General features: G+C 43.1%; 1 long non-coding RNA gene across 1 annotated transcript in view; it reads left to right on the forward strand.

Annotated features, from left to right (window-relative positions):
* LOC102156818 overlaps positions 1–6,822 on the forward strand; it is a 69,266-nt gene extending 62,444 nt beyond the window's left edge. The window contains exons 3-4 of the long non-coding RNA XR_005361634.1: positions 5,248–5,369; positions 6,222–6,822. This is a non-coding gene — a long non-coding RNA (uncharacterized LOC102156818). The remainder of the gene's footprint in view (positions 1–5,247; positions 5,370–6,221) is intronic.
* The last annotated feature ends 4,197 nt before the right edge of the window (positions 6,823–11,019 follow it).

Consider the following 11,019-nt stretch of genomic DNA (forward strand, 5'->3'; position numbering starts at 1 on the left):
GTCTGTGAAGATGCTGCCATAGGTCATCAGTAAGGAATTTGAGCTTTGGATCTTGAGAGGGAGTTTCCCTGATTTGCCAACAGGCTCTCTTCATGATCAACAAATCATATTGGTGGACCAGGCAGCAAGGCTCAGGTGAGCAGTGTGTTTTTCCCATGTCTACCATTCGTCGGCCATACAACTTTGGCCAATTAAATCTCTGATTTCAGTCCCTTCCCTTGTGAAGAAAATGTATCTCTATTTCTAAGTTTTCTGTCAGGCTTAGATATTATACACTGAAAAGTTCTGTACAAATAATGAGAAACATTAAATTTTAGCTGCTCCCACTTCTCAGCTCCCAAACATTTCAGTCTGTGCCCATTTATTTTGCAGGATAAACTACCCTAGGGTTAAACTGATATTTTCTGAGTTTTCTCCCATTTTAGACTGAGTGGCTTGTAGGCAGGTATATTGGCCATGATTTGCTCGGCTTGGTGCCATCAAGTCATTACACCAGGCATGGAACAAAATAGGTGTTCACTAAAATGGTGGCTGGATAAAGAGGAAGAAGAGCTATCTGGCCCTGGAAATGAGCCCATGATCTTGACCTCTTTAGTTGTTACTTCTAATCAACTACATATACCATTAAGAAAACTCACTTCCATAACTGAGAAGGCCCATTCTTCTTAGGCTCTGAGCAGCTATAGGCTGGTTGACACTACTGGCCTTTAATACCTGGGGGCAGACCTGAAAAATGATACCCTTGCTATGCCTGACTCCATGTCCTATTATCCATCCCTTGAGCCATATGTTTAGCAACTTATATTTAATAAATACAGCCGCAGAATCTGATTATAGTGAGCCCAGTGATAGTTAAACTCGATTGCCAGGGAAATAGAGTTAGAATCCTGAATTGTTTTATGTATTGCAATGGGCAATTGGAATGCCTGTTCCATATGGCGCTGACTCTGTCTGTAGATTGCACAGCCCATTCCCTGTCAGATGGTCCCATTTTGGGTCAGTGATGATGGCAGGGAACAATGTGTAGAGACAGGTGATCCCCAAGGGGGTCCATTAGATTTCAATTGTTTCCCGTTGATCGCTATCCCATGGCAGACCAATGGATTTTGGCACAGTTGGGCTTGCATCCTTACATTTTTAATGGGCACATTGGTATTTATGATGCTAGCTCTGTCCAGGGCTTCAGCAAGACAGAGACAATGGTGGGAAGAGAGCAAATGGCTCATATAAAGGTTAGCAGAGATTGTTTTCCTGCTTCCAGAGGTAGGGATGGGTTCTTTTATCTGTACCAATTCACCTGTTCCTAGCTGTCACAGTTCTGAGGAGTATGCACAAAGCTGCTGAGTGCTCAGCCAGAGGGAAGGGTGTTGCCTGCTGCTCAGCCTTCAGAATGACATTTCCCTTCTCTGACCACCCTGCCAACCCCCAGAATGCATTCTCCTTCCTTCTGGAGGCTGCCTGGGGAGGGTTTGCTATTCTTTGCCCTGGCAGGAAGAAGTGGCTCCCTCTTCCACCTATGAAGGGGAATTATACATACCTCCGTAAAGATGTTCCCCTCTGGCCTACCTGTTTAGCTTATTAATAAAGCAATTCTGCAGCTTCCAGAACAGCAGGGGTTGGGGAGCAGGGGGGTAACCTGGTATGAACCTGAGGTCACTTTTTGAAACAAGAATTCCATTCAGATCCCAAGAAGAGACACCCACACCTCTTTCTACACCTCTCGATAGGGCTTTTGTGAACGCTTTTAGTCTATTACAGAAGGCTGGCTTTGGCACATTATGAATATCAATAGAGTTCCCATCACCATTCTCCTTACATAAAGGAGTGTTCATATAGTATTCACCGGCATGGTAGAGACAATAAGTCCGCTTCCCTCCTCGGCACCTTTCCTTTCCTTGTCAAGAGGAAATCAGCTCAGTGAGAAGCATGCAGCCTAAATTTAAGTAATTGCTTTGAAGCCTGGCCTCTTGAGCCAGCAGCCACTTTTTTCTGTCACATGTCCTTTGTGGGTTCTGTCTTCTCTAAACATTCTTTCCATCTTGCAGCTATCTTTCTTGCTTATTCTCTGTGTTTTTTTTTTCCTATGAATTTATAGCAAGGCTAACTCATACAGGGGTTCTTGAAATGTCATGGTGACCCCCTTGCTCAGATACCAGGACACCAAGTCTTTTGCCTTCTACAGAAAGGTTGAATACCTTCCAGCTGGAGTTTATAAATGTCTTGAAGTCATAGAACCTTCTTATTTAAAAATAAAATTAAGCCTCCTTGCTTGAGCGGTAAAGTCTTAATGGCCTACATAAGGCAAATGGCAATAAAGCAAAACAAGTGCTGCTTTATAGCCAACCATTCATGTGAAAGAGGTGTGTAAAATAATGATAATAGTCATAACAACAAGTAGATATTAGGGAAAGAAGGCTGGAAATGGGGGCTGTAATAAAATTTATCTTCCCCATTATTGTGATTCTTTATGTCACTTCTACAAAACAAGAGTCTCAGGCATTTCCTTCCTGGGTCGAGGATACCTGCACTGACCTTGTGCCTCCTTTTCTGACTTGGTCCTTGAATATACAGAGCCACATGGTGAGGATGAGACTGTCATCAGAAGAAGTGAGAGGAAGAAGTGAGTCTCCTTGCCCTCTCTAGTGTGTATGCAATGCCAGGACACCCCACTGTAGTCAGATGCCATGACTCTGCTGAGGCCTGTAGGCCATTGTCCAAGTCTTAGTCATTGCAGAAAGGCCATCTCAGACAGAAACCTTGCTCAGAGGAGCCTTGCTTTCTAGAGAGAAGTCTAGAGGCATTTCAGTATGCTTTAGTGTGTTGGGGTTTATAGATGATTTTGGCCATATGGCAGTGGTTAGGAGGTAGGCAAGACCATATCCCTGTAATGGACCCCAATGGACCCACCCCAAAAAGTCCTTTGACAGCAAGATCATCCAGTTTTACATTCACATCCCATTGGCTTTCCTCTTTTGTTATCCCTAGCCTTAGGAAAGTCTTATTTAAGTATTCCCCTGGTCTTAGCTATACTACAGAGTTGGCAGGACAGGATCCTGGCTCATCTTCGGCCAGAACATTAACTAGGAGCAGCTCTGTCCCCAGATGAGCAGTGGTAGCCCTAGTAATTAACAAAAGATTTCCCTCAGGCAGCATTTTCCAAAGTGGGTTGCATCTAATATGAGTTCTGTTTGGATATTAATAAAACTTATGGGCAAAAAGATGCCATGATCAACCAAGTTTGGGGAATGTTGGGTTAAACATCTTAAAGGAGTTGATTCTTAGCAAAACTCCTCAAGGCCTTCTTACTGATTTCCTGTGGCTGCTAGAACAAATTACTGTAAACTCGGTGGCTTGCCTCCTCGCACAGTTTGGGAGCCCAGAAATCTAAGTCAGTATCACTGGGCTGAACAAGCTCTAGGAGAGAACCGGTTCCTTGCCTCTTTCAGCTTCTGGTGGCTGTCCACATTTCTTCACTTGTGTCCATCACTCCAAACCTCAAAGACAGCATCTTCAAATCTCTCCCTGCTCCAACTTCATATCATCTCCTCCGGTGTGTGTGTGTATGTGTGTGTGTGTGTGTGTGTGTGTGTGTGTGTGAAACCTCCCCCTGCTTCCCTCTTATAAGGACACATGTGATTGCATTTAGAGGCCACCTAGTTAATCCAGGATAAACTCCTCTTGAGATCTTCAAGTTAATCACATCTTTTACCATAATAGGTAATATTCACAGGCTGCAAGGATAAGAGAGTGAATATATAAAAAAAAAAAAGAGAGTGAATATATCTTTTTGTGGGATCACCATTTAACCCACTGTAGCCTTTAATACATTATGATCATTGTGCCTCCCTAGGATAAGTAAGAGTTGTGGAGTGTTTCTCAAACCTCAGTGACAAAGCAACCCTAATTTCAGGAAACTTTTGTAGGATTAGTGTTCTGAGGAACATGCTTTGGGAAATTTCATCAAGGGAAAATGAATCGTAGGAGAAAAAAACAAAGTCAAACAGTGCAGCTGCCCTTCTCCCTGTAGTTTTGGGTTTTATTTTACTAAGGAAGATGGCACTTTCCTCGCCTCAGGAGATAATATTATTACACAGATAAAGAATGAAAAAATATCAGCAATTTCATGGGGACATTTAAGCCACACTCCACAGATGATGTATCTCAAGGGAATAGTTAAAATAGCATTGTATTCAGAATTTCAAAACCTAGTTGTATTCCTGGCTCTCTTACATACAAGCTAAACGATGCTGAGGAAGTAATTAAACTTTTCTAAGCCTTCATTTTCTCATTTATAAAATAAGGATAATAACCACACTTACGTTGTTGTATCATGTGAATGCCATGTGTAAAAGCACTTTAGTAGATAAAAAAACTTAACACAATCTAAGGAATTACTTTTATTCTGTGAAAGTCAAATTTAGAAAAAGAGAAAATGGTGGGAGTAGATTTCTACTGGTCTTCTCCAGAGCTCAAGTTGTTTTTGCTCAGTGAGAGAGCATAGCCACAGGACTGTTCTATTTCCAATAGTTGGCATTCAGTTCATACTCAGTAAATGTGTGATGAATGAATTCTCCTTGTCTAGATCACCTCTCCCTAGCATCTGTTCCCCAGAATCATGAGATTCCAGGGCTGGAAGGGCCCTTAAGATATCGTCTACAATAGTAGTTCCCAAATGCGGATCTAAGGACTAGCAAAGGCTGGCTACATGAGAATCAGATAGGAGCTCATTAAATGCAGTTGCCACACACCACCCTGGAGACTGATTCAGTAGATCTGAAGTGGCACCTGGGAATCTGTATTTTTAGCAAGTTCCAAGGATATGTGATGCAGCTGATATAATTGGGGTCCATTGATCTAGCCTTTCCCACTGTCTTTGTACAAAACCAGCCCTAAAGCATTACATGAAATGAACTATTTCTTTTTAAAGACTTCCATGGAAGTTTTTCAACTTCCTTCACTAGAGATGCTCTTTGTACTAAGTAGTCATGTGACACAACTCAGTACATCTTGGTACATTAATTCTCTCATTCATTCATCGATCTATTCAAACAAATATTTATTGTGCCCCTACTATGTGCTGTGTTAATTCATAATTTATTCCACTGCACTGCACTTCTTCTCAAGAGATCCCTTGTCACTGCAAATCCCATGATGTAAAGCCTCTCATTTCACCTTTTTGGCCTTGAATAAGTAGAGATATAGAAAGATTCACCTTTCTGCTTTACTATTTGCTTTTCTCTTTCCCAGGGATTATCTCTATAGTATGAAGGAAGCTTTTCTGCCCTTAACTGATGAGTCCTTGGATGCCCCAGAATCATGGATCATATAGTTGGGAGGAGCCTTTAGAGACCTAACTAGTCCTCAAAAATGTAAGTTGCATTATCCTTATTTCCCCCATTTACAAATAAACTGCATAAAAAGCAGGAACATTAAGTGTCTAACCCAGCATCAGAATCAGGAAACGTAGGGCTTAGATCTACTATCTCTCCCCTTTTATTTCTTAAAATAATGTTTATTCAGACTCTTTTATTCTAAAATAATGTATGTGAGAGCAATATTCTCCCATTTAAAAAATACTACCTTTCAAATATTCATCTGGCTGGTTTGAGAAATGGGCCTTTTCTTCTTCTGCTGGGCTCATAATTACTTATTGACATCTTCTGATATTCACTAGTGTACGCTTATAAATAAATATCACATGCCCCCAAACTGAGCCAGCCAACATCTATTAAATGGCGAATGAGTGAAATGTTGTTAGCTGCACTTTATTTTCCTAGGCTGCAGTGGGGCCTTGAGGTTTCTTTCCCAGTTTCTCTAGCCCTGGAGAGCAAAAGTGTCCCACCCCATCAAGCCCTGCTTCTCCTGTCTCTACTGTGTCTCTGTTCCAGGGATGCTCTATTCATTCGTCACCAGCAGTCTCTAATGTCAATGTGGGGCAGGTCTTCAGGCAGTCCCCAAAGCTGTCCTAAGATCTACTGGAGTAAGAGTGCAACAGCTGGGAGCCCCTCAATCCCCTTTCTTCCTATACTTGCCTCAAACTTCACAGGGTCCAGGATGCTGCTGCCCTCCTGTGGCAAGTCACATCCTGTGGGGGGTGGGGAAGATATAAGGCCAGGGGGACCCATTTTTCTGACCTGTGTGGCAAAAGATCAGGCTAATCACAGAATTTATATTTCTCATCTTAAAGTCCTACCACATCTTATTGAGTTCTTCTTTTTAAGGTTTTGAGGTAGAGGAGCTGCCTTCCTTTGTTCACATCTATCCAGAAGTCAATGGAAGGGATGTGGAGGCACCAGAGAAGACCTTAGGGACAACAGCTGGGCACTGAAGTCCTGGGATGGATCATGGAAAGAGGATTGTGATGGTCTTCACAGGGTTATGGGAAGCCTGAGATTGGCTGGATTTTCTGAGCCAAACAAAATTAGATGCCTGGTGATCTCAAGAAAAGAGCAAGATGCTCCATCTTTTTTGTTTGATGGTTTGTCTATGTGCCTAGCATGCAGAGGAGACTCTTGATTTGCTGAAGCTGGTGGTCTCTTTTTTCCCTTTTCCTTTCTTTCTTTTAAATACTTTTATATACAATTAAGATTATAAATTTTCACCCCATTTACTGGGAATGTGATCATTCGGAATAGCCCCTTATGCTGTTAGCAGTAAAATATGAAGTTCAGAGGATCTAAAGAAATTAACTGTTTGAAAGTCAACAAACAGTACTAATTCTGAAATTTATGAAATTCCTGCCTTTTTCTCTCCTCCCACTCTCTCACTTTATGTAGTTGGTCCAGATCACTTGAAAAGTAATAAAATTCTTTTGTGTACAAATATGCAATGTCTTCCTTTTCTCCCTCACCCCAACCTACTGCCATGCCCTACCACCTCCTTTATCCCAGGAGAGCCTCAATTGGCTCTATTTGCAGAATTGTGAATTTGGGAACAGCCTGGTAGCAGACTTGACTGTTGGCACTTGTCCCCTGAGTGTTCAAAGGGATATTTGCATGTTTCCTGAGGAGGTGAGTAGGAAGCCCCAGTGTCAGCTGCCATGGCCACCCTTCTGGAATAACTGGAGTGGAAGGACATGCCTCATTGTGTCTCAGCTTCGGATTTATTTTGATGCTGGGAAATGGGGGGAGGGGGAGTGGAAAGGCAAAGTGTAGGGCAAAAGGAAGACAGATGAATGGTTAATGGAGGCTGAAGTGGCAGATTGAGAGAGAACGCAAACACAATGGGCAGACCGATGGATTGATAGATTGGACCCAGAGATGTAAATAGGATAGTTTATCTAAGCTGCTTAGAGTCTCTCCTTCCTATCTATCCATCTATTTATCTATCTGCCATAAGCAGCAACTGATAAGGAGACAGACAGATTCCTGAGTAGGATGGATTAGCAGCAGGCACAGAAGCCTCCTGGCATTCCAGACTTCAGAAGGAAGGGCTTTGGGACCTGGGGACAGATTACAGGTGCTTCCCTGGAGGGCTTCCTGCCCCTTCTGTGCCCTGGATGAAAACATGATCAGCACCCAGGCAGAGAAGGTTGCTCAGGCCTCAGAGTAGCCACTCACCTGCCTTCCCGTTTCAGACCCCTCCTCTGACAATTTGCAGGTGTTTTGTTCTCAGACCCCAGAAAGTGGACAGCTGCCAATCAGAGAAGGAAGCTGAGGGAGCAGGGCTTGGTGCTAGCATACATTTTTATCCCAAAGCCTTGCTTTAAATTCCAGTCAGGCTTCCAGTCTTGCAACAACAGGGGAAAGGAAGAGGAGAAAAAAATGTGAAGGAAAGCTAACCGTGCTCCTGCTGTTCTGGAAAGCTGTCAGCTGTCAGGTCTGCTTAACTGACAGTCTGGTCTCCAGAGCTCTGGGAGCCCAGCCCCAGGAGAGGTGAGGGCTGGCCTGGGGTGGGGTGGTGGGGTTGTTGCAGGCTGCCACACTACCTAACCCCAGCCTGCCTAGGCCTGGCAGGGGCACAGCCCTGGGCTAATCAGCAAGCCTGGGGGAGGGGCACAGGGAGTGGGAATATTATGTTCTCTGTTTTACCAACCTTCCTGGGGAAGAAGGGGGATGGGATAAAAGGGCAGCTGTGTTGTAGAGAAGTCAGGCTATCTCAGGACCCTTGATAAGCGAGATTCCTTGGGGCCTGGGGTGGGGGCCAAGGTGGGGAAATTTAAGAGAATCCCAGAACTCACTTCAGGCCCATGGGTACAGGGGAAGCTACCTTTGCCCCTGTCACATAGGGATCAAGTAGCAGCTGAGGACTAGCTGGCTCTTCTCTCTTCTCTACATGAGCTGGCTTCCAGGGCCCTCTTCCTTTTTCCTCCTTCCTTTCTTTCTGCTGAGCCTATATCCCTAGGTATGAAATTCCTGTGAATCTCAAGATCACCCTTGCAGGGCAAACTCTTGTGCAAGTCGAAAGGGATTGCTGGGCTCCATTCTAATCCCCACTACTTACTCTGCGAACTTGATTCCTATCCCCACTACCTACCTAGCTACATGACCTTGATTCCACTCCCTACTGCTTTCTCACTGTGACCTTGATCCTAGTTTCCACTCCCTACTTAGATGTGATTTGGAGCAAATAAGCCTTATCTCTAAAAAGGAGATCATCTTTAATCCACTGATCAAACAAAAAATGCGCATATGGAGACATTTCACAAACTATAGGAATATTTCTATAAGACATTATTCTTTCCTGATTTATCTTTGTTTCCTTGACAGGCCCTAACACAAAGACTTACAGAGAGTAGGCACTCAATAATTGTCAAACGAAGACTAAACAAATGGGTGAAGGGATGGAGTAGAGGACTGTTTGTCTAAATTTGATCACAGAACATCTGGGCCCCATTACAAATCTACAGAATCAGAAACTCTGGGATGGGCCCCAGGAATCTTTGACTTCCACTGGCTGGCAGGTAGTCAGCATTTCAAAACTGGGATGTTTCTGTTTGAAGTAGGGAAGCAGAGGGCATAAAACAAGTTTTTGCGATGATTTTTAAGGTCATAGACTATGTTGTTGTTGAATTACCCAACACATAGCACAGTGCCTGATAAACAGCAATACTTCAGGACAAAGTTTTATTTCTTGAGTGTCACAAACAACATTTTAGTAGAAAACAGGCTGCTGGAGTTTCGCCAATGAATAAAGCATAATCCTTATCCTCAAAAAAAATCACATGCAAGATAATTTTAAGACATTGCTGAAGTGCAGCCACAGACTATCACAGGGACATGAGATGAAGAGGCACCTGGTACACCAAATTTAAGGAGGTGCTACTCTCAGGTTTGTCGAAGCATCTGCTTAAATTTTGTATTATAGGGACTCTGCTTATCTTACCCTAGTCCTGGCTTTTGGGCGAGGGGGATGGGTAGAGAAGGTTTCTGGAAGTAGTTAACAAATCTGAAAAGATCAACTTTCAAGGAACTTTCCAGGAGACTCTTAGGGAGAAAGGCATTCCAGGTAGAGGGAAGAGCAAAAGCAGAAGTGAGCAAAGCAGAGGTCCTAGAAACATTGTGGTATAAGTGAGGAAATTAAATGTGGAGACTCAGGAGACCTGGGCAGATGAGGGACATAAGATAGAAGAACTTGCCAGCCGTATTAAGGACCTTGAGATTTGTCCTATTGGCTATGGGAAGCAGAAGGTGTCATGGTCAGTTTGTGCTTCTAAACATTTTGGTCAGTCTCTAGACACTGCACTGAGTCATAGATATTGTAAGCTACAAAGGCAAGCCACATGTGTAGCTTTAAATTTCCTAGTAGCCACATTAAGAAAAGAAAAGGAAAAGAAAAACTTATTTGGATAATATGTTTTATTTGACTTATAGCCAAATATAAGCATTATGATCATTTCAACATGTAATCAATATTAAACAATATTAATAAGATATTTTATATTCTTTATTATTGTACTAAGTCTTCAAAATCTGGTGTATAATTTGTACTTCTAGAACACCCCGATTTGGTCTGGCCACATTTTAAGTGCTCAGTAGCCACGTATGGCTGATGGCTATAATATTGAACAACACATGTCTAGAGAAAGGAATCTAGATGCTAAAAAACAGAGGCTGGTTTTCACAAGGTCAGGGGAAGATGATACATTTCTTTTCTTTTTTTAAGATGATACATTTCTAATGCAGGGTGTTGGCAATTAGAACAGAGAAAAAGAAGGTAATAGACTGTGAGGTGACTGAGCTCCTCCTAACATCTTTGTTTGTGAAATGGAGATACAGTATTTACCTTCCTAGATGATGTAAAGATTCTCTGAGATCACGTATGTAAAGCACCAGTTCAGGCTAAGCAGAGAATGTATGTTCAGCAGGCATCCTCCCCACTACCCAAGCTGTCCACCATCTCCAGGAACAAGAATTGACATCCCACTTGCATAAGGTGGTATTCAAAGCCCTGGAATGGTATAGTACCAGGTATACACTGCAGACACCAAAAGAAATCACTGCTCAATCTCCCCAGTGCACCTTCCCAGGTGTCTCTCCATCCCCCAACTGAAGGGAAATTAGTAGCTGACTGTCACAGAAAGGCTGGAAGAAAGGGTATAGTAAAGCCAGTCCAGGAGAGGCAAAAAAGCAGAACTGCTGACATTCTGGGCAGCAGCCACTCTGACTATCAGCAGCCAGCAGTTGGCAGCAGCTCCAGATGATTGAGAACTGAACAGCTTAATTGGAGGAGTGCGAACATTGTGGAGTGCCAGGCTGGCATAGTTAAGTGCAAAAATGCTTCCCCAGAGCCCACATTTCTTGCCTTAGGTCGATGTGCCCATGCTGTCTTGGGGAATGCCCATAGCCAAACCCCTGGCACAGATCAACAGCTTCTTCCTTGGGAGAAAAAGAAAATTCATTTCTGAATAGATGCAGGATACAGCCCTCCAGACAGAGTAGCTCATGCTGTGGAGAGAAGCTGGGGATAAGGTGGAGAAAAAATAGGTCATTCTCTACCTAATGAGAACTCCATGCAGAGTGTCCAAAGAGTAACAGATGCCACATAGCTTAGCTGCAATAAGACCCTTCTGATCATAGG

Source organism: Canis lupus, chromosome 7, assembly GCF_011100685.1.
Source record: "Canis lupus familiaris isolate Mischka breed German Shepherd chromosome 7, alternate assembly UU_Cfam_GSD_1.0, whole genome shotgun sequence".
NCBI classification, from domain to species: domain Eukaryota; kingdom Metazoa; phylum Chordata; class Mammalia; order Carnivora; family Canidae; genus Canis; species Canis lupus.